The sequence below is a fragment of the Podarcis bocagei genome (assembly GCF_964188305.1).
Source record: "Podarcis bocagei genome assembly, chromosome: 1".
NCBI lineage: Eukaryota > Metazoa > Chordata > Lepidosauria > Squamata > Lacertidae > Podarcis > Podarcis bocagei.
In genome coordinates, this window is record NC_138125.1 from 34,190,911 (window position 1) to 34,213,493 (window position 22,583).

A 22,583-nucleotide genomic window follows, 5' to 3' on the forward strand; every position below is an offset into this window, starting at 1 on the left:
TTATTTGTGGGGCCTGCCTGGTGTTTTTACACTAGTAGAATGTGTGCTTTTATTTAAAATGCATCTCTGGGTTATTTCTAGGGCATGGGAATTTGTTCATTTCCCCCCACCCCCCCCAAAAAATATAGTCCGGCCCCCCACAAGGTCCGAGGGACAGTGGACGGGCCTGCTGCTGAAAAAGTTTGCTGACCCCTGCTCCAGATGTTCTCAGGCCCCAACTCCCATCAGCCTCAGCCACCATGGCTAGTGATCGGGGTGATGGAAGTTCTAGCTGAATAACATCTGGAGAGTTACGGTATTCCCCGTCCTTCATCTAAAGCATAAGGTCATAGGCAACAAAACAACCAACCTCAACTATTTTCCTTTCCTGTGCAGGAGCAGGAGTAACAGCTGGATGTGGGGAGACAGGAGAAGGGAAGTTTGTCTGTCTGTAGGGTGGGGTGCTTGGAAGGGCCATGGAGGGAACCTGGAATTTCCAGAGTATTTTTTTTAAAAAAAATATTCTTTAGAAGCTTTGGCAAATCCCAAAAGTTCTTCTTTTTGCAAGCCCAGCTTGTGTAGTATGAAAGGTGGTGGACTCTCCTTCAGTGGAGGTTTCTCGACAGAGGTTTGCTGGCTGATTGCTGGGGATTATTGGGCTGTGATTTCTGCATTGGAGCGGGATGGATTGAGTGACCCGTGGGGGTACCTTCCCATTCTATGAACTCAAAAGCTGAGGCTGCAGAAACCATCTTGGCTGTGAGTTCTGGGAGAGCCAGTGTGGTGTAGTGGTTAAGAGCAGTGGACTCATAATCTGGTGAACTGGGTTTGCATCTCCGCTCCTCCGCATGCAGCTACTGGGTGACCTTGGGCTAGTCACACTTCTCTGAAGTCTCTCAGCCCCACTCACCTCACAGAGTGTTTGTTGTGGGGGAGGAAGGGAAAGGAGATTGTTAGCCGCTTTGAGTCTCCTTAGGGTAGCGATAAAGCGGGATATAAAATCTAAACTCTTCTTCTACTTCCTGCCTTGCTGGACTCCACCTGCAGAAGCTGAGGCCACTGAGCAGACACATTGGCTGTGGTATTGTTTAGGGGGCGTTGCTGCGGACTTTGGTAATTATGGATATTGGTACACCTGTCTTTTTAGATATGATGATTTATGTGGAAACATTTCAACTTTGTTGTGTACTTTTTGATGTGTTTTATTTATTGTTTATGACTACTTTCATTATTTGTAATGTTGCACCTTCAGCATGGTTTTAACAATGAAAAAGCGACACGCAAATAAAATGACAATCGATTTTAGGACACGTGTGACTGATTAAAAACATTTTTCAAAAACAACAAAATATTTCAAGACACCTTCTATTTGAAGCTTTTTGTTTTGAACAGAAAATATATAGTCTTCTAATCTCTCTCATATCATCTAAAAAAAACAAACAGTTAAAGGTTAATTCATGAAGTAGGTGCTCTACAGTACAGGATATCTTTCCCTACTGATTAAGGTTTTATGGTTAAGATATAAATACCTGTTTACCATATTTCCCTGTATTTGTTTCCATTTGAGTTATGAGGCATAATATCAGTCCTTTGACTGCTTAATGATCAACAGTCATGAGATATGACCAATCATACATTGCTCTATCTCAAACTCTTCCATTCATTCAAGTGAGCAACTATTCTTTAACAACTCATTTAATCTCCTCATCAGAGTGATAACCATATCACATTATTAGAGCAGAAGTGGTTCCTGCCAGACGGTAAGGAAACAGATTAAAAAGAAGGGTGCGTTTAATTCAAGACATGCAGGAAATTAGAATTATTTCCCATGACTTGAATAGAAACATGCAGCAGAAAGGCAAAAAAAATTTAACCAGGGCTGCATGTAGTATAACCACTTGGCAAGCTGGTCAACTGTAAATGTTGAGGAGAACTGTACTATTTCTCTGCTTCTCCACTTTTCTGAGCAGGTGAGAGAATGTGCACTAAGACACTCTTCACTGCTTGGCAAGATGTTTACTCATAATTACCTGGTAAGTTGGCACTTGTTAAATTGTCAACTATACAGTATTCACTTGATGAAAACCAGTAACTGAGAAAATACATCCAGGTTCTGATCTAACTAAGCTGTGATTCTCCAGATGTTGACTGGCTACAATTCTATTAATCCCTGACCATTAGCCATGGTGGCAGTTGTGGTACAGCAACATCTGTGGAGGGGTCAAAGGTTAGCTACACGTATTCTTAAATGAAAAGCACAAGAGATATGAACTACACTTAGAAAGGAATAAACAAATGCACAAATATAGGATGGGGGACAGCTAGCTTGATATTAGCACACACAAAAAGGATCTAAGGGTCTTAGTAGACCACGAGCTTAACATGAATCAACTGTGTGAAGCAGTAGCAGCAAAAAAAGGGGGGCAGGGAGGGGGGAAGAGAGCAAATGCTATTCCAGGCTGCATCAACAGAAGTCTAGTGTCCAGATCAAGGGAAGTAATGGGACCCCTTTATTCTGCCTTGCTCAGACTCCATCTGCAGTATTGTGTCCTGTTCTGGGCGCCACAATTAAGAAGGGTATTGACAAGCTGGAACACGTGCAGAGGAGGATGGCCAAGACGATAAAGGGTCTGGAAACCAAGCCATGGTGACTTACCATTTTTTTTATCTGAGGGCCACATTCATCCTTGGCATTCATCTGGGGTCCCCATGCCAGTGGTGGGACTGGCCAAAAGAGGGTGTGCCACCTTCTCTCTCTCTCTCTCTCTCTCTCTCTCTCTCTCTCTCTCTCTCTCACGTTTTTCTATGCATGGAACACAAAGGGCATATATAGGCAGCCCACCTCTTCAGCTGATCAATGCAGACCAACTGATATGGGGGCTATCACCCCCCTCTCCACATACCCAGTGATCAATCTGATGACCAGGGAGAAAGCCATGTGGATCCCCATCAAGGCACTCGGCTCTGTCAGCCCCAGCACTTTACATTTCCCCTTTTTGCTACAGCTACAAAAATCAGTGGGGTCTTGGGCAGGGGACAGAATTCCTTGGGTGGCTACATTGCCCCCCCCCCACTGGGGAGAGCCACTCATTACAAGCAAATGTATACTGATAATATAATGAGATGATACAGGTTGATACTCTTATTTTATATAAATTATTTCAAAAATTATCATGGGTACATGCTTAAAATACACTGAGGATTAATGAGGAAATATTTGGGCATGCGCCGGAAAGCTTATCAGGAAGGGCTGGTCCACATAAGACAATTTCCCCCAACAATTTCCCCTTTGGATATTATGGACTACAACTTGCATCAGTCCAGCCAATGGTTGGGGATAATGGGAATTGCAGTCTAAAACATCTGAATGACCCCAGGTTGGGAGCAGGTATCAACTCCATCTTCTCTTTTAGCGACAGTGCCAAAATTTGGAAATTGGGTTGGGAAATGATTCCCTCAGTTCAGAAAACATAAAGCAATTAGAAACTGAGTGCAAACTGTCCCTGAAGTTTGAGCCTGGCCCTTAATGGCTTTTCCAGGGACTAGCCCTCTCTCCAGCCCAACTTTCAAATTACCAGCTGTACACAAAAGTTCTTTCTTTTCTGAAGCAACAGTAACATTAGGATAACACCTTCATTAGGACCAGCTAAAATGCCACAAATGCCCAGATTGTAAATAAGATGTTTTTAAAAGCATACGTTGCTCACATTTCAACTATTTGTAGGAAGGAATAAAAAACATTTAGCAAAAGTAAGATCAAAATATTTTGAAACAAGGGTCAAAAGTACGGTTAATGATTAGCTGTGTTAATGGACTGATTTCTGTCTCTCTCTTTTGGATTACAGAGGCAACTCAGCCATCAGGCAGGTCTATCTCCCCTCATTCTTTGGCCACTTCCAGCAGATTGAGAAAAGCTGGAGAGTAAACACAGGTGTTTTAAAACTGGAGCTGCTGTCATGGACAACCACAAACAGCCTTAACTCGACTGTGGCTATGCCTCTTTCCCGCCCTCTCTTTTTAAAAGGAGAGCTTAGCAAGAAAATGTCAAATGTTTCACCTTTCAACACCTCAAAATAACTCAGAGCTTAAGGTATTGTCCAGGAAATCTCAAGCAAATAGTTCTTTTTCTAATTTTCTTTTCAAATGTAGCCAACTTCGAATTAGTCATGTATTTTTTGATATTTTTTTTACTAATTACTTTATTTGGAAGATAAGTTTCTTGGTTTCTTGGAAAGCGCTATAGTTATTACACACAAAGAGCATGATCCAGAGAATCAGCAGGCTAATTTACTGGATCCAGTGAAACTACTCGGTGACTTGTTTTTATAAACATCAGCCGCCATGGTCATTCATACCCTTAAGTCGCTGCTTTACGCAAGCTCTGTTTGGAGCTGCCTTTGAAGACAGCTCGGAAACTTCCAAGTGGTTCTCCATGCAGCCTCTGCTTGGAACAGGACAACCCTCTGAAAAGCTGCTCTCCAGAGTAGAGTCCAAAGCAGCGCTAAAAGCTGCAGATGGAAAGGGAAGATTGGAGCTCAGTTTGGGCATACACAGCCACAATCTATTTAATGACTGCTAAGCGAGATGTTTTGCTTTGAAATGGAAAAACTGGACCTACTAAAGTAGCAACCATCTCCCATACTGTGCTATGGGCTCAAAAGACACAATGGGTAAATCAAGCTATGGAATCTGTATTATTTAGACAAGAGTGACTTACCCCGAAAGCTGCTTGATTTACCCGGAGAGTTGGGAAGCAGGTGGCACAATCAACCTGGCTGGGCAACAACTTAAAGGGAAATTTGAGATCCTGCACTGGGATATGACATCTATAGTATGGGCACCAGTGTACTTGAAAGATTTATTGTTAAGAAAACACCCCAACCCTGAGAGCTGGCACAGGCAAGAGCAGGCATAGGCAAATTCGGCCTTTCTTATGTTTTGGGACTACAATTCCCATCATGCCTGACCACCGGTCCTATTAGCTAGGGATGATGGGAGTTGTAGTCCCAAAACGTCATAGAATCATAGAATCATAGAATCATAGAGTTGGAAGAGACCACAAGGGCCATCGAGTCCAACCCCCTGCCAAGCAGGAAACCCCATCAGAGCACTCCTGACATATGGTTGTCAAGCCTCTGCTTAAAGACCTCCAAAGAGACTCCACCACACTCCTTGGCAGCAAATTCCACTGTCGAACAGCTCCTACTGTCAGGAAGTTCTTCCTAATGTTTAGGTGGAATCTTCTTTCTTGTAGTTTGGATCCATTGCTCCGTGTCCGCTTCTCTGGAGCAGCAGAAAACAACCTTTCTCCCTCCTCTATGTGACATCCTTTTATATATTTGAACATGGCTATCATATCACCCCTTAACCTCCTCTTCTCCAGGCTAAACATGCCCAGCTCCCTTAGCCGTTCCTCATAAGGCATCGTTTCCAGGCCTTTGACCATTTTGGTTGCCCTCCTCTGGACACGTTCCAGTTTGTCAGTGTCCTTCTTGAATTGTGGTGCCCAGAACTGGACACAGTACTCCAGGTGAGGTCTGACCAGAGCAGAATACAGTGGCACTATTACTTTCCTTGATCTAGATGCTATACTCCTATTGATGCAGCCCAGAATTGCATTGGCTTTTTTAGCTGCCGCGTCACACTGTTGGCTCATGTCAAGTTTATGGTCAACCAAGACTCCTGGATCCTTTTCACATGTACTGCTCTCAAGCCAGGTGTCACCCATCTTGTATTTGTGCCTCTCATTTTTTTTGCCCAAGTGCAATACTTTACATTTCTCCCTGTTAAAATTCATCTTGTTTGTTTTTGCCCAGTTCTCTAATCTGTCAAGGTCGTTTTGAAGTGTGATCCTGTCCTCTGGGGTGTTAGCCACCCCTCCCAGTTTGGTGTCATCTGCAAATTTGATCAGGATGCCCTTGAGTCCATCATCTAAGTCGTTGATAAAGATGTTGAATAAGACCGGGCCCAAGACAAAACCCTGTGGCACCCCACTAGTCACTCTTCTCCAGGATGAAGAGGAACCATTGATGAGCACCCTTTGGGTTCGGTCAGTCAGTCAGTTACAAATCCACTGAGTGGTAGCATAGTCAAGACCGCATTTTACCAGCTTCTTTACAAGAATATCATGGGGCACCTTGTCAAATGCCTTGCTGAAATCAAGGTAGGCTACATCCACTGCGTTCCCTTCATCTACCAGGCTTGTAATTCTGTCAAAAACGAGATCAGGTTAGTCTGACATGACTTATTTTTCAGAAATCCATGCTGACTATTGGTGATCACAGCATTCCTTTCTAGGTGCTCACAGACTGTCTGCTTAATGATCTGCTCCAGAATCTTCCCTGGTATTGATGTCAGACTGACTGGGCGATAATTATTTGGGTCCTCTCTTTTCCCCTTTTTGAAAATAGGGACAACATTTGCCCTCCTCCAGTCTGCCGGGACTTCGCCTGTTCTCCAGGAATTCTCAAAGATGACTGCCAGTGGTTCTGAGATCACATCTGCCAGTTCTTTTAATACTCTTGGATGCAGTTCATCTGGCCCTGGAGACTTGAATACATCTAAACTAGCCAAGTATTCTTGTACTATCTCCTTAGTTATTCTGGGCTGTGTTTCCTTTGCTGAATCATTTGCTCCAAATTCTTCAGGTCGGGCATTGTTTTCTTTATCGGAGAAGACTGAGGCAAAGAAGGCATTGAGGAGTTCAGCCCTTTCTGTGTCCCCTGTTTGCATTTCACCATCTTCTCCTCTGAGTGACCCCACTGTTTCTTTGTTCTTCCTTTTGCTACGAACATACCCATAAAAGCCTTTTTTGTTGCTTTTAACATCTCTAGCCAGCCTGAGTTCATTCTGTGCTTTAGCTTTTCTGACTTTGTGTCTACACGTGCTAAGCACCTTCCATATTTCTGTCTCATTGGTATTGCCTGGCGTTGTGCTTTTACTATCTCCCTCTTAACAAACTCCCAGCCATCATGAACTCCCTTTCCTTTTAGTATTACTGTCCATGGGATCTCTCCCAGCACTTCCCTAAGTTTTATGAAGTCGGCTTTCTTAAAGTCAAGAAATTGAGTCCTAGTATGCTTGGCTGCTCCTTTCCGCTGTATAGTAAACTTCAGAAGAGCATGATCACTCACGCCTAATGATCCTTCCACTTCTACCCCACTAACCAGGTCATCAACATTGGTTAGGACCAGATCTAAAATGGCCGTTCCTCTTGTTGCTTCTCCCACTTTCTGGACAATGAAGTTGTCTGCAAGGCCAGTGAGGAATCTGTTTGACCTTATGTTCTTGGCTGAGTTTGACATCCAACAAATATCCGGGTAATTGAAGTCCCCCATTACTACTATCTCCCTTCCTTTTGCATGCTTGGCCATCTGTTCCAGGAAGGCATCATCTATGTCCTCCGTTTGGCTTGGGGATCTATAGTAAACTCCCACAGTGAGGTCTCTGCTATTCTTCTCTCCCTTAATTTTGACCCAAATGCTCTCACTTTGGCTTTGAGGTTCTAAATCTTGGATCTCTTCACAGGTATACACATCCCTGACATATAACGCCACTCCTCCTCCTTTCTTGTCTGGTCTGTTTCTCTGAAATAGATTGTATCCCCCCATTATTACATTCCAATCGTGGGACTTATCCCACCAGGTTCCAGTGATGCCTATTATGTCATATTTAGTTTGCTGTACCAAGAGCTCAAGCTCATCTTGTTTATTTCCCATGCTTTGCGCATTAGTGTACAGACATTGAAGTCCATTAATCATTCCCCCGTGTCTCTTATTTAAGGATTTTTTCCTCCCACCACTAGGTCTGCGTGCTGTTTGCTCCATTTGGTCTATGACATTTGGATGATCATCTTCATCAATTGATAGACTCCTACCTTCAGGAGCACTGTCTCCCTCCCCCACATTAGTCAGTTTAAAGCCCTCCTGATGAGGTTTCTGAGATTTTTGGCAAAAAAATTTCTCCCAACCGTTGTGAGGTGCAGCCCATCACTTGCCAGAAGTCCATCTTCAAGAAACTGCAGTCCGTGATCTAAGAATCCAAACCGTTCCTGTTTACACCATTTGCGAAGCCAGCTGTTCACTTCCACTATTTCCCCCTCTCTCCCTGGGCCACGTCGTTCAACTGGGAGGACAGATGAGAGACAATTTGTGCATTTAGTTGCTTCAATTTCCTGCCGAGAGCCTCGTAGTCTCTTTTGATCTTCTGGAGGCTATTGCTTGCAGTGTCATTGGTTCCCACATGAACCAAGAGGAAGGGGTATTCGTCAGTGGGTTTTATGATTCCTTGCAGTCGTTCAGTTACATCTTGGATCTTAGCCCCGGGGAGACAGCACACTTCCCGAGACATCTTGTCAGGCCCACAGATCACTGCTTCTGTTCCCCTCAGTAGGGAATCCCCTATCACCACTACACGCCTCCTCTTAGGTTTGGTCGGGGTTCTTCCGTGAGCTGTCCGTTCCAAGGTCGCCTGCACATTCCCTGAGGACTGACTTTGCTGCTCGTCTTCATATACCTGATCGACTGTAATGAGGGAGAGATCCTCAAATGGAGTCTGCTCTTCGTCTTCCATGCTAGGGGAGAGGACCTCAAAGCGATTGTGTATTTCTAAACAATCAGAGCGAACCCTGGGCCTCCTACTTCTTTGAGTCACGTTTCTCCATATATCTGGTTCCTGTGTTGGTGAACTAGCCTCCTTCTCAGGGGAGTGCCCTGTCTCCTCCTTGGTGGAGACGGTGTGCTCTGTTGCTTCCAAGAAGAGCTCCAGCTCTCTAATTCTTTGGAGCGTAGCTACACGTTCCTCCAGTTGCTGGACTTTGTCTTTTAAGAGGGCAATCAACATGCAATTGCTGCAGGTAAAGCTGCCTGCAACCTTTGGCAAGATGGCAAACATTGCGCAGGAACTGCAGGCGACTGCAGCTGTTCCCTCCCCCTCCATCCTGAGAATGTGTCGTTGGGGGTGGCTACAGCGGTCCTCCATCATAAAAAGTGTGAAGACAGGACAAATAACTCCCCCCACAAGAAAAAAACCTAGGTCTCCCCCAACAAACGTTTGAGACTAGCTCCCCTAAATCTAAAAGATGGATGAAACTGCGCGCGCCGCTAGGCGCGCGCCGCTGCCCTGCTAGGTCTGATAAGCTCCTCCCACAGCTAATCCCCTGCCTCAACAGAAACCCTGCCCCCTCTGACCTTTGCACAGGGAGAACAGCTAATCAGCCACAAAGAAACACACAAGAAAACCTTTTTTGCTCCTTCTTCAACTGCTGCCCTGCTAGGTCTGATAAGCTCCTCCCACAGCTAATCCCCTGCCTCAACAGAAACCCTGCCCCCTCTGACCTTTGCACAGGGAGAACAGCTAATCAGCCACAAAGAAACACACACACACAAGAAAACCTTTTTTGCTCCTTCTTCAACTGCTGCCCTGCTAGGTCTGATAAGCTCCTCCCACAGCTAATCCCCTGCCTCAACAGAAACCCTGCCCCCTCTGACCTTTGCACAGGGAGAACAGCTAATCAGCCACAAAGAAACACACAAGAAAACCTTTTTTGCTCCTTCTTCAACTGCTGCCCTGCTAGGTCTGATAAGCTCCTCCCACAGCTAATCCCCTGCCTCAACAGAAACCCTGCCCCCTCTGACCTTTGCACAGGGAGAACAGCTAATCAGCCACAAAGAAACACACACACACAAGAAAACCTTTTTTGCTCCTTCTTCAACTGCTGCCCTGCTAGGTCTGATAAGCTCCTCCCACAGCTAATCCCCTGCCTCAACAGAAACCCTGCCCCCTCTGACCTTTGCACAGGGAGAACAGCTAATCAGCCACAAAGAAACACACAAGAAAACCTTTTTTGCTCCTTCTTCAACTGCTGCCCTGCTAGGTCTGATAAGCTCCTCCCACAGCTAATCCCCTGCCTCAACAGAAACCCTGCCCCCTCTGACCTTTGCACAGGGAGAACAGCTAATCAGCCACAAAGAAACACACACACACAAGAAAACCTTTTTTGCTCCTTCTTCAACTGCTGCCCTGCTAGGTCTGATAAGCTCCTCCCACAGCTAATCCCCTGCCTCAACAGAAACCCTGCCCCCTCTGACCTTTGCACAGGGAGAACAGCTAATCAGCCACAAAGAAACACACAAGAAAACCTTTTTTGCTCCTTCTTCAACTGCTGCCCTGCTAGGTCTGATAAGCTCCTCCCACAGCTAATCCCCTGCCTCAACAGAAACCCTGCCCCCTCTGACCTTTGCACAGGGAGAACAGCTAATCAGCCACAAAGAAACACACACACACAAGAAAACCTTTTTTGCTCCTTCTTCAACTGCTGCCCTGCTAGGTCTGATAAGCTCCTCCCCTGGAGGGCCGAGTTTGCCTATGCCTGGGCAAGAGCCATTTGCCACTGCTACCACCTCCTTTGGTGCTGGCCAGCCCCAGCGGTAGGGTTGTGGATGCATGCTGTTTCATTAACCCTGGTGCTGCCAGCCAGGGGGTTGGATTGCCCCCTAAGTACATTTTTGGTTGCTTCCATGAGAAATTAGCTCTCGTCCCCACCCCAACTTTCAGGTACTAACCTTTTCTTTTTTACTGATGATTCATGAGGCAAGCAGCTTTCATTCAGTAATGTTTGTGCAGCCTTTTCTCTGAACCCCATTTTTTAAAAACAAACAACCTACAATATCCTATGTATATGTTCAGGCCGATCTTCACGACAAATGATCAAGGAATAACTGGGATCTGCACAACAGTAACCCTATCAATGCAAATACAGTGGTACCTCGTGTTACAGACAGGATCCATTCCAGAGGCCCGTCTGTAACGTGAAATGCCCACAACTCGAAGCGTTCTGGTACTTCTGGGTTGCCGCGGGACATAACGCGAAAAGACGCAACATGAAGCGTACGCAACACGAGGTATGACTGTAACAGCTTATAGGAGGCAACCTTTTTATCAGGATTGCAGGGGCAGGAAAAGATTAAACTACTACTTCTAGTCAGCTCCAAGTCTGTTACTCAACCCCCATAGCCGTTATTTGAATTTCAAAAACTGTACATTACATGCAAAAATGCAACATGTTCAATTCATGTTCAGTTTGGCTCTTTCTGCTTTGGTCTCCACAGCCTGACACGGCAATTTCAGTCTCCAGGCTGGTTCATCTTTGCCTGTATGGCAAACTAAGGCCCATGGGCTGGATCCGGCCCAATCGCCTTCTAAATCCGGCCCACGGCCGGTCCGGGAATCAGTGTGTTTTTACATGAGTAGAATGATGTGTCCTTTTAAGAGCGGTAGTCACGTAATCTGGGGAACCGGGTTCGCGTCTCCACTCCTCCACATGCAGCTGCTGGGTGACCTTGGGCTAGTCACACTTCTCTGAAGTCTCTCAGCCCCACTCACCTCACAGAGTGTTTGTTGTGGGGGAGGAAGGGAAAGGAGATTGTTAGCCGCTTTGAGACTCCTGAAGGGGAGTGAAAGGCGGGATATCAAATCCAAACTCCTCCTCCTCCTCCTCCTCCTCTTCTTCTTCTTCTTCTTCTTCTTTAAAATGCATCTCTGGGTTATTTGTGGGGCCTGCCTGGTGTTTTTACATGAGTAGAATGTGTGCTTTTGTTTAAAATGCATCTCTGGGTTATTTGTGGGGCCGGCCTGGTGTTTTTACAGGAGTAGAATGTGTGCTTTTATTTAAAATGCATCTTTGGGTTATTTTGGGGGCATAGGAATTTGTTCATCCCCCCCCCAAAAAAATATAGTCCTACGGCCCACGGCTGTAAAAGTTTGCTGACCCCTGCTGTATGCCTTTCATGGGCTACAGATGCCTCACAATATCAGATCCTCCAAGTGTCCTATTTTCCAGGGGCACTCCTGATTTAGAGAAGCTGTCTCAGTTTCTGATTTGATCCTGGAATGCCCCACTTTTCCTTAGGATGTCCTTATTCTCATTGGAGACACGTTGGGAGGGTATAGAATTATCTGACCCCTGAGTCGTCTGAAGCATCTTGTATAGGGAGGGTTTAAAAAAAAAGTTTTATTATGTTTTTATATACAGTGGTGCCTCGCAAGACGAAAATAATTCGTTCTGCGAGTCTTTCCGTCTTGCGATGTTTTTCGTCTTGCGAAGCACGGTCCGTCGCAACTGCGCCTCTTCAAGCGGCTTTAAGAAAAAAGCGCAAGACGTTTTCGTCTTGCGAAGCAAGCCCATAGGGAAATTCGTCTAGCGAAGCAACGCAAAACCAAAAAACCCTTTCGTCTAGCGAGTTTTTCGTCTTGCGAGGCATTCGTCTTGCGGGGCACCACTGTATGTTGGAAGCTGCCCAGGGCAACCTAGTAAGATGTGTGGGGTATAAATAGCAAAATTATCATTAAGGAATGGGTCACCCCTATTTTCATCAGAGAAATGTTGGAGGGTATGCAACATTGACCCTGACTGACCTTCACCTACATTAGATGAAAATAAATAATGCTTCATACATGCCTTCTTGTGATATGGGCAGAATAGGCTCAAATCTATGAATTGCACAGAGCTCTCCCCTGGCTAAATCCAGATTCCAACTCTGGATCTGTGCAAATGGATTAACCCTGCCTTGCAGCCAGAAACCATTAATCCAAATCACTTGATGCAATCTTGAAACTGCTTGTTCTTTAGTAACCTAATTGCTTTTAATATGTTTGTTCTGGAATAAGTGATTTCTAAACCTGTGGCTTTTAGCACCACACAACTGCCCTTGAACAATGGAATATTCTTTCTTCATTTCCTTCCCACCATCCTTCCAACTCCTAAAGCATCTATTTATTTATTTTAAATTCAAACACAGATTATGTAACGAGTTTCTGGTAAACTTGTGAATGTGTTTTCTGAGTATCAGTTTAGCATTATATATGTCTATCAAGCTAAACGAAATCAGACCACAATAGTACTATGATTACTAGTAGTAGCAGCAGGTTGTTGCAAAAATAAATTTATAAGTTAAAAAGTCAAACCAATTTTATTTCTAATTAATAAATCTCATCAAGTTTGCTAGTCTTCCTTATTTATTAATTACATGGAGCATATTAAATTTATGTGACTAATAAAACTGTAGTTTAATGCTGCATATAAGGGAAATATCAAAGTAAGCTATACTCACAAGAGACACAATAAGGCAATAGGTCTACTCAATGACAAAACTGGATATCATCCAATGTGATTTTGTGTATGCTTGAAATATTTTTTTTTTAAGTTTGCATGTCTTTCTTAGAAGTCCTACATTTTAAAAACAACAAAACCCCCGCTTGTGCTTCTTACAGAAGTAATTCCAAGATGAAATTCCAGTTTGTGAAAAATGTTTTTTCTGGACTCACATCTGCTAAACTGCAGACTAGATTGAAGTCTGGGTTGCAAAGTCTTAAAGTTGTGTAGGTAGGAAGCTACAGTGCTCTGACCTAAGCTGCTTCTGCCTCTACTGCAATGTCAACTTTGCCAGGCAAGTTTTTTAAGTACCGAAAGAGAGGAAACATGAAAGCTGATGTCATTTTCCTTTGAACATAAACAAAACCCAGCAAGAGCGTGAATCTATTTTTCTGAAGAAAAACTGAAAAAACAAAACTTTTGAGAGATGTAGACATTCCTCTCCAAGGTCATAGCTAATAAAACATTTGGAAGACGACATGACACAATTTAGGTTTAAAGGTTCACTTAACTTTGTTTTAATGTTTTGAATTTGACGGGCTCACGTGTCAAAAGATGTTTGTATCGTTTTGTGGTCTGACAATTGATCTGCAAGAATAGTTTTTAAGGAGCTTTTTTCTTTTCCTTTTTTTTTGTTTCAGTTAAAATTAAAATCCATGCTGCCTAATCCTTGGAGTCAATCTGTAATTAAGGGGATTTCAAGAGAGACCATGCGCTGAATTAATGATAAAATTTAATATCTGTTTAATACTCTAACAAAAGAATGAAAACCAGGCGATACACAAAACACCATCACTTCAGTATTTGGTGTAAATTTGCACCAATACTTTCACTAGCAATAATCAGATACTTGATACTTAAGGACACATTTTTTGCGACTGAATGTCTGTTCAGTTTACAGCTAAGGCACTGATCCTATGTACATTCAGGACACTTCCAGATCCTTAGTCTTTGACATGGTGATCATACGATGCAAAGGAGAACAGGGCTGTCAAGGTTCTTTAGAAAGAGGAATTTCAGCAGGTGCCATTTGCCATGAAGGTGTGAGGAAAGCAGCATCCACCAATGTTTCTTCTCCCTCAGACCTCTTAGGTTGGGAGCGTTGTACACTTGGAAGTGGCATGCTGCTCCTCTGCACGTACCTGGCAGTTCAGATACTTCCCCCCCCACTCTGTTTTGCGAGAGACTTTCTGTGCTTTCTGTAGTCTAACAACAATGCAAAGGATGTAAAAAAATACCCACCCACGTTACAAATTCCTGAAAGTTCCTTCATAGTGTTGTTTGAGGAACCACAGACTTTCAGAAGCCATTGGACTACAACTCCCACGATCTCTAGCCACTGGCCATGTTGGGTGGGGCTAATGCAGGCACAGGCAAACTCGGCCCTCCAGACGTTTTGGGACTACAACTCCCATCATCCCTAGCTAACAGGACCAGTGGTCAGGGATGATGGGAATTGTAGTCTCAAAACATCTAGAGGGCTGAGTTTGCCTATGCCTGGACTAATGGGAGTTAATCAACATCTTCAAATATCTCAAGGGCTGTCACACAGAAGATGGAGCATGCTTGTTTTCTCCTGCTGTGGAGGGGTAGGTCTCGAACCAATGGCTTTGAGTGACAAGAAAGGAGATTCTGACTAAACATCAGGAAGAACTTTCTAACAGGAAGACCTGTTCAACTCTGGAACTATCTCCCTTGGGAGGCTGTGGACTCTCCTTCCTTGGAGGTTTTTAAGCAGAAGTCAGATGGCCATCTGTCATGGATGCTTTCATGGAGATTCCGGCATTGCAGGAGGTTAAATTAGGTGACCATTCCAACTCTATGATTCTGTGATCTGGAGGGGCAGATTCCCCATTCCTAACTGTACAGGTAATATTTTGTATGCTGTGGGATGCTATTGGTAATCTCACTTCCAAACTACCACCCACAGTATGTAGTTATCTTGTATTTGGACTATTTGCCCATAAAGTCCAAGGTTGTCTACTTGGATAGGCAGCAGCTCTCTTTTGCATTACCAGACACTTGATCCTTTTGACTGGAGATACTTGGGAATTCAATCTGCCACTCATCTAGGTTACCTATTTATAATAAGATAAAATGTGCTGTAAGAGTACCCCCCCCCAAAAAAAACCTGTAGCACACATACCTACAAAAGCAAGAGGGGGGGGGGCGAAGGATGTGCAATAGCAGCATTTTAGCCAGAACTTGTATGCTGCTAATTAAGCAAAAATATTCATATCTATATATTTTTTAAATAACTGCATTCTTTGACTGAGTGAACTGGACCTGACAATACACAGGCCTATTCACACACCTGTCTACATACCATTTTGGACTTCATAAATTTACAGCCTAATCCACATTTATATTAGACTGAGGTCTTTGAATTTAACACCTTTTCTTCATATGGATGCCTTTGGGTATTTAAAATCCAAATACATCAGGTTACTGGTTTGTGAACTGAGCTCATCTTAATTGTAAGTTTGGTTCTACAGTGTGAAGTTATTATTGGCAGATTTTATAGGCAAGTGGTGTTCAGTTAATTCTGCTTTCAAACTGAACTATATTTAGTTTATCTGTAATGTTAACATTCTTCATGCCTTTTCTATTAGCTACATTTACATTTTTCTCCTTAATGGAAGGTAAGATTTTGAAATCACAACACTCCTAAGTGAATATTTAAATCAGTGGAGATTGAACTCTTAACGGGGAATGCCAGGCCATTGTATTTATCGCTATAAGAGAGGAGAAGAACTTATCTGAGCTTATTGCTTCCTACTGAATAATTCATTTCTGTATAAGTATAATGAAATACTCAAATCAAAGTACATGCCAGGACTGAGCAATCAGGTTCTGCAAGGATGACACATCCTAATATAGTCTCGGCTGAAATCTCCAAGTATTTGTGCTGCTTTAATATCTTCCCCACAGTGGGACTGCGTTCAGCTTGACTTACTTGTGAGTAGTAGTCATGTTTAGTATTTGTGCCTAGCTCTTATGAAGGAACAACATGCAACAAGGAAGCTACACAGCTTATTGGCTTTCCAAATCACAGAGGGAATGTGGGATCTGCACAGTTGATTCGTAGTTAAGCCTATTACGTACGTGTGAGGATCCATTCTATGCGTGTGTTACAGTTGCTTGTCTTGTACACTGAGACAACTAGAGTGACATTTTCATTCTATTACACCTTTATCACCCAATATTGGAGCAATAAGGGACAACCAAGTATTGGGCATAGCAGAATCTGCTGGCAGGTGACAGAAGACTTCAGATAAGGCCAGTACCAATTTGGACCATAAAGAAGGCTGATCGCTGAAGAATTGATGCTTTCGAATTATGGTGCTGGAGGAGACTCTTGAGAGTCCCATGGACTGCAAGAAGATCAAACATCTCCATTCTGAAGGAAATCAGCCCTGTGTGCTCACTGGAAGGACAGATCCTGAAGCTGAGGCTCCAATACTTTGGCCACCTCATGAGAAGAGAAGACTCCCTGGAAAAGACCCTGATGCTGGGAAAGATTGAGGGCACAAGGAGAAGGGGACGACAGAGGATGAGATGGTTGGACAGTGCTCTCGAAGCTAAAAACATGAGTTTGACCAAGCTGCGGGAGGCAGTGGAAGACAAGAGTGCCTGGTGTGCTCTGGTCCATGGGGTCACGAAGAGTCGGACACGACTAAACGACTAAACAACTACAACCATTTTTATGTCCAATGATAAATCCACAGCTCTTTGTGAAAATAAATCATGGACACCAGATTAAAATCCAGTAAAAGGCACAATATTCTTTAGGTGGTGGAAGAGAGGGGACATGAACATTGCCCTTCCAGCACAATTATGACTCTCGCTGGCTTAGTAAACCATCTGAAACAGAGTTTAGCTGTATGATCTGCTCATCTCATGATCACAGTAGACACTGGTTTACAAATGCCTGGAGCAGCACTGGAGCCACTTCCCCACAGTTTCTTCCTACGTAACACAAGTAATGACAATATGATAGAAGCACACGAATGGCGTGAATCATGGTGTGGTTTCTTCCCATGCAAATTATGCCTGGCTCCCAGAGAAGGGGATGATCACACAGAAAAAAACACTCATGTCACTCTCCTCCTCTACAGTGTTCTGGAGACCATCTTGGCTGTGAGTCCAGGAAGAACTGCTCCCTGCCTTGTAGGCCTATTCCCACCTGGCCTGGTGGGGGCAGGACACCGACTGATGCCAGCTACAGAGACTGACGCTACTGAACAGACTATCAGCTCACGGTATTGTTTGGGGAGATTTGTTCCTCTTATTGATATCATTTTTTGGTATCTATTTTCAGCTCTTATTTAATGTGGAGTTCTTCAAATTGGCTGTGCGCTTTTTGATGTATTTGTAATTATCTATCCCCCCCCCCATGCTGTAAGCTGCCTTGAGCATGGTTTTACCTACGGAAAGGAGGCATACAAATAAAATGATGCATGTAATGGGAAAGCATGGATGAAGCCACATGGAAGCTGCTCCCATGCCATGTAGTATTATGTGTTCTGGGTCTGGGAATGGCTTCCTTAGAGCCTGTAAAGCAAATACTTTCAGGATAGAGCCTTAGTTGGCTGCCAGCACTCAGCAGGACAACATAGCAATGAAGTTCTTACAAAAAGCAGCTGCCGGCAACAATGTGCAGGGAAGTATTTATTTCCAACTGTTCCAGCACAGGTCAAAGCCACTGGAAATGAAGACTGATCTACACTACTACTGGTGGGTATGTTTTGTCACAGACACCTGGAGTTGGTTCACATGCAATGTCAAAGTTTGCCATTATGTCTGAATCAGAGGTAGACTAATCTCATGGATGAAACTTTCAAGTATTAGACGGGACAAACTGACCAGTAGGTCTAACCAAGTACCCCCGAATACGCAACAGCAACATCCTACCTCTTGCGGGCTTTCATGACTTGGAAGTTATTCTTGCTGAATTTTCACCTACTGTACAGCTAGAAAAATCAGAGCCCTGCCAATAATTTATCTAGTGTGGATTTTAAAAGCAATAGATTTCTTCATTTAGTATTTGCTCTCACTTCTGGCTCACATGCCTAATCACACCACCATACACTTATCAATTTCCTTATTGTTTCCTTTTTCCAGTGTGTGGGGGGACGACCCTAAATTCTGAACCAAGGCTTAAATGTTAAAACTATTAAAAAGTTGCAAAAAAATAAAATTAAAGTACATTTACGGATCTCCCTGCATTTGCTGGTGTTATTCCTGTTTTAGAATTCCCGGCTTGGATACTATTATGGTAGGGAGTTTGGTAAAATAGTTTGCAAAACTATTTATACAGATACATTATTTGAGAAACTATCCATTCTGATGTCCTCATTGGTCACAGGACTGCAGTCAAGAAGATCCTTCAGATTAAGAATGAAAGAAAAGTTGAAAAGTGCAAACATGTATTATCTTTTGAGCCAAGGCTAGTTGGCAGCCTTGAGAACGCATTAAGGCCTCCCCTGCTTTTGTCTCATCTCTTGTGGGGAACTCGCTCATGACATCTACAAATTTCAAGCCACACAAAAGAAAGAGGCTATATCAGGTAAAGGGGCCCTGGTACTATTTTTTAGAAAACAGACGAGGCTTAGAAATATTTATATATGCTTTGCCCCACCTATGTCTCCTCAGTGTCTATTACAGACCGAAGGTGGAACGGCATTTTCAGATAAGGAGGTCATGCATGGGTTGGAGAAAGACCTTTGCTATTTAGAGCTTCCTAAGGCTTGCTTTTGGGGTGAACGGTTTACGTAACCAGCGTTTATAAGATTTCACTAGAGCACAAACAACAATGTATCGTTATGCACTAATGGTGAATGGGACAATCTAATGGAGGGTTATTTTGGCACTTGCCCTAAGAAGTACAGTTCACTATTGATACCTTTTTAAAGCCCCCCCTAAAGTCCCAGTTATACTGCAGCTAAAAACCACACACTATTAAGGCTGTAATCTTTCAAATATTGCAATCCTGTTGTTGTTTAGTTGTGTCCGACTCTTCGTGACCCCATGGACCAGAGCACGCCAGGCACGCCTCTCTTCCACTGCTTCCCGCAGCTTGGTCAAACTCATGTTTGTACTGCAATCCTATACAGTGGTGCCTCGGGATAAGGACTTAATTCGTTCTGGAGGTCCGTTCTTAACCTGAAACTGTTCTTAACCTGAAGCACCACTTTAGCTAATGGGGTTTCCCGCTTCCACTGTGCCGCCACCGCCCGATTTCTGTTCTCATCCTGAAGCAAAGTTCTTAACCCGAGGTACTATTTCTTGGTTAGTGGGGTCTGTAACCTGAAGCATCTGTAACCCAAGGTACCACTGTACATGCTTAACTAGGTAGACGGAAGCTGTTTTAAACTCAACGGGACATGCTTCTGAGTAGACACATGACTGTGCTGAAACACAGATCTGTCATGAGAGTCACTAGAGGGTCTGTTGTGATTCTATAAAACAATCCCACTTTAAAGGAAAGAGGATATTTAACACTTCACCCATGTCAATTTAGATATGTATTTGACTTACATCCCAGGTTTAGATTAACAGCATGTCCCCCAGAGGAAAAGCTTTTTTCATATGATAAAATAAAGCATATTGCTTGACAACAACTTAACATTTCTGGTAGTGTGACATCTCTCTTTTGGCTGCAAAATCGGTTACTTACAGAGATGCAGTAGTAAAAGCAAAATTAAAGAGCATGGAACGCTCTTCTTATCCCTACCCCACCTTCATTTTTAATTTTAAAATGTGAACATTCTGTATAGTGATGAGGAATCCCAGGCATCTAAAATGTTTGATTTGTGTTTCAAAAACAAACAAACCTGGGGCAGGACTAGAATCCCCCCCCCCCGAAAACCTGCTGCTCCTATTCATTTGAAATGTTTTCCCAGACAAGAGTATTATTGTGCATATATGAACTAAACAAGCTACGTATTATTAAACGTTTATATTATACCCCCTCCCTTCAGGCCTCAATGTACACTGGGATTAACTCACCATTTAAATGTAATCTATTTTGCTTCTGGAAATATTTTTTCCTTGACCAAATGTCTCCTTCTTTTAACCACAAAGAAAAAGGCTGCTGTGCTCTCAATCCTTTTGTCTTTGGTAACAAGCGAAAGAATACTCTTGCTAATGTGTGCTTTCATCTCCAGTGAAACGGACATTTAGGCACACAATTAAAATTACTCATACAAATGAGTCAATAGTACTATTTGTGTAAAGAGAGCCACATATGTAAATATCATCCGAATCAAAATCTCACCGCACAAAGTGGCATGCCACTTCTAAGAAGCGTGTGAGTTTTTCTTTTTGGGAAGCGGGGAAATAGGCAAGAGGCAATTCAGCTTGGCTAGTTAGCCCTGTGAAAGATTAGCCCTGTCTAATTCTTCTACTGTTGGCTTTCAGGCAGTATAGAATCTCTGGAAGTGGGGTCACATGAGGCATGTCGCCATTTTCAGACACCTCTATACAGTAGTCATGATACTGTGCAAAGTGAGATTTCTGATTTTCCATGATCTGCAAGGTACATTTGTCAGATTCAGAGATTGCAACAATTGATGTTGCTGAAACCTCTGGGTTTCTATGCCACACATAATATCAATCACATTAAGAATTGTAAGACGTCATCCTAATCAGTCTGTGTTATACTATCTACGACAAACCTACAATATTTACTGCACATACCTGCTGTTGCTGGAAACATGGACGAAGTAGATGAATCTCAAAGGAAACAATTAGGATAATTATATAAAAGGTAGTGTGGTGGCCCCTACCCTTTGGAACACTATCTTCTTATGTACCAGACAGGTGCCATTTCTATTATGATTTCAGCACCTACAAAAGACCTTCCTTTTCTCAATAAGCCTTTTAAGACCATATTTTATCCCAATCTGTATTTGCACATTTGAAATGGTTTTTATATATGAACCTGCTCTATGTTACATATGTTTCTACTGTTGATGTTTTCATTGCTGAATCACCTTGAAACATTTCATAGAAAGTGATTCATAAATGGGATTAATTGAGAAATAGATAGCTGTAAAAATGTCTTCAACACGAGTCCACTATTTAAAAGCCAGCTACAATGTTTTAGCTTTACTGAAAAGAATATTTGTGGTGACAAATATTATGTATTGTAAGCAGGACAATTTTGCCAAAGAGGAATGACTGAATTGCCTTGCAGGAATACATGAAAACATTTACAGTGTGAAAATGCATAAGGTGGGTAATAACAACTACTTTGGCACAGTAACTTCAAAGTATCAAACGTGACAACTCTGAGCGATGTTACTTTAGTGTCGCAGGCACAAATATTCAGTTCTGAATGGGAGTTTGATAGTTTAGCCCTGTGTGACTGGAATGATAAATGCTGGGCTTGGTTCAGATAATTAAACAATAACTAAGTAAAAAGCACCTTGGACATCCGGGGATGAATAACATTTGATTTCACGTTAGCCTAAATTCCCCCTTCATCTAAGTGCTTTTTGAGCCTTCCCATGACACACAAACAAGGACTGGTTTTTATATCTACTGCTTTGTGAAAATTCCACGAATTATGACTATACTTAGCTTCATGAGTTGCCACAACTCCACTTGTTGATAGAGCCTAGGAATGGGCAAATCTGTTTTCTCTCAGGTTCTCATTTTTCCAGTCTTAAATTGGAGAACCTTTTTTTTAAGTCCTCATGAAAATCTACCAGCATTTTATTGTGAATTCCTCCTAATATATACATTGTGTACAATTTTGGCTCATATACACAATTTTGCAAAGCAATTACTATAGCACATTTTTGCACGTGTGTTTTTGTGTGCATTATTTTTGCTAATATATACATTTAATGCACACGTTACCCAAGTATATGCATTTTTGAACACACTGTTTGGCCGGTGAACTGCACCAGAAAATTTGGAGATGTGCTAATTTCAGAGGCTGGCTGTGTTTCGGTTTACATATTGCTTTGGAAAGTGTGAATTGGGCAGGTTTGCTTTTAAATCAAATGGGGTTCAGTTTTCTTCTCCATCCCTAATGGGACAAATGTTTTCACATTTCAGAACTAATCAATATAGACAACAGAAATGTTGATCCTCAAGCCAACTTACCAAGAAGAAAGGTGGGAAATGAGAACAAGTTTAAAGTAATAAAACAAATGTAGGCTCCAGACAAAGATCTCTCTTTCTTTTCATTATACATGTTGGGATGATGTAGAAATATATGCCTCATGAGCCCCGCAGTGCTGCTGGGATCAGGCTTGAGAACAGGCTCCGATGTGGGTGGAGGAGGTTGAACAGAAGATGGCAGCAACTGAACTGGCGTTTGAATTGGAGTATGAAGCCTTGCTGCTCAGAACCAGGCCCCACCTTCACAGATGGGATCAGACCCACCACTCCAACCAAGTGTATGCTTGCAGCCCTAATATTCCTACAAGGTGAGAGAGTC

The 22,583-nt window shown here is 43.0% G+C and overlaps 1 protein-coding gene across 3 annotated transcripts in view; it reads right to left on the minus strand.

The window, feature by feature from the left end:
• MIPOL1 (mirror-image polydactyly 1) overlaps window positions 1-22,583 on the minus strand; it is a 212,581-nt gene that overhangs the window by 79,721 nt on the left and 110,277 nt on the right. The window lies entirely within an intron of this gene.